The sequence below is a fragment of the Heptranchias perlo genome, unplaced genomic scaffold (genome assembly GCF_035084215.1).
Source record: "Heptranchias perlo isolate sHepPer1 unplaced genomic scaffold, sHepPer1.hap1 HAP1_SCAFFOLD_43, whole genome shotgun sequence".
In the NCBI taxonomy this organism is placed as follows: Eukaryota; Metazoa; Chordata; class Chondrichthyes; order Hexanchiformes; family Hexanchidae; genus Heptranchias; species Heptranchias perlo.
Genome location: NW_027139442.1, coordinates 2,867,672 through 2,869,566, shown reverse-complemented (window position 1 = coordinate 2,869,566; position 1,895 = coordinate 2,867,672). Strand labels below are relative to the sequence as shown.

Here is a 1,895-nt window from a genome sequence, read left to right as displayed (position 1 = left end):
CAGCCCAAGGATTCACTCCCCTTCTCCCAGCCTTTCTTCTCAACGTCCCCTTTCTCATTTCTCTGAGTGCCGAGGCCTGGTTTCTTCCATTCACCCGCAGTTATATCAGGTCCGCATACTTCATATTTAATTGTCTGGTTGGAGCAGAAAAGGAGATGATTTTACGCCCAGTCGACAGAGAGTCAGCACCCACCACACCAGCCGGCAATGCATTCCAGAGACTCACTACTCTCTGGGAAATGAAGAACCGCCGAACATCGAGGCCATTCTTAATTGTGTCGATATTGTGTTCGAAACGCCTGTTCCCTGCTCCTCCCAATCTTTGAAACTGGAAATAATCTGAAATTGTGCCCATTCACCGTGGGGATGTAGCTCAGTGGAAGAGCGCATGTTTTGCATGCGTGAAGTCCTAGGTTCAATCCCCAGCATCTCCAAACAAGTTGGATTTCAAATTTTTGATTAAATTGTGAAAATATCCTCTGAGACTCGCCTCACCTTTGCACACAAGGACAGGAAAAAAGGAACAGGAGTCGGCCATTCAGTCACTCGAGCCTGCTCCGCCATTTGATAAGATCAGGCAACAGTTCATTTGCCTCAAGAAAAATCGAACGCTCGGCACAGAATATAATTCAATGGTAGCGCGCACACAACGTTTAAATGGCTCCTACCTCAGGGCTGGATAGCGTTCCCAGTGATAGATTGTTTCCAGTTTCACAGATTGGGAAGGAGCAGAGGACAGGCGTTTAGAGCACACAGAGGCAAGGATCGTCTGGCTGTTAGGCTGTTCTTCTTTTCCCAGAGAGTAGTGAGTCTCTGGAATGCATTCCCGGCTGGTGTCGTGGGTGCTGACTCTTTCTTTGGCTTCTCGAGGGATCTGGACCTGTTCTTGACTGGGGCAGAGATCGCATCATATAGAAGGTGAGTGGTTTTACAGTTAACCTACGCATGGTCAGTGTGATCCACTAAACTCGATTTGATAGCCTGATGGAATTGGGGAAGGAATTTCCCCGAATTTCCGCTCCCTATTGGCCCTGGGTTTTTTTCTGGTTTGTAACCGCTCCCAGGAGATTACATGTTTCCGGTGGGTGGGGCGGGTGTTGTCGGTAGGAAGTGTCCTGTCACGATGGTCCAGTCATGTGGGACAGGATTGATGAATCAGCTGGTCTTTTGCTGCCCGTCATGACCGTTTGTAACCCCAGCTCGTCAAGGTGTTTTTAGTGAAGTGATCTTTACACACAACCCACACCTGGGGCAGGGCCTGCGTCCGTCTATAGTGAAATGAGACTCAATGCTCTCTGTGCCCCACCTTACCCTCCTCTGAAGCTCAAGAACCCGGAATATTCTTGCCGCTCTCGTCGACATTGTGCCTGAGCATTTCCATTCCCGTCCAACCCTCAGCCTCGTTACTGTTAACGGGCGCGTTCGAAGAACGGCGACCTGATACAGAAATAATGGTCCACACAGCCCGAGGAGACTCTCCGGCTCTCCCAGACTTTCTTCTCAACTCTCCCTTTCTCATTTCTCTGAGTGGCGAGATCTGTTTCTTCTGCTCAACCAAAGTTTTATCAGGTCCGGTACCTCAGGCCTAGTTGTCTGCTTGGAGTACAAAAGGAGATGCCTTCAGCCCAGTAAATCCTCGATTTTTCGCACTTCCCTGCTCATTCCCCACAGCCCTGGAAATGTCTTCCCTTCAAGGATTGATCCAAATCCCTTTTGAAAGTTATTATTTAATCTGCTTCCACCGCCCTTTCTGGCAGTGAATTCCAGATCAGAACAACTCACTGCCTAAAAAAATGCTTCAGCATGTAGCCTATAGTTCTTTTCCCAATTACCGTAAATCTTTGTTCCCTCGTTACCGACCCTTCTGCCACTGGTAACAATCTCTCCATATTTAC

General features: G+C 48.6%; 1 non-coding gene across 1 annotated transcript; it reads left to right on the top strand.

Annotated features, from left to right (window-relative positions):
* The first annotated feature begins 362 nt into the window (after window positions 1-362).
* Window positions 363-434, top strand: trnaa-ugc (transfer RNA alanine (anticodon UGC)). The gene has a single exon. It is a non-coding gene; the product is annotated as a tRNA-Ala (tRNA).
* Window positions 435-1,895: the final 1,461 nt, after the last annotated feature.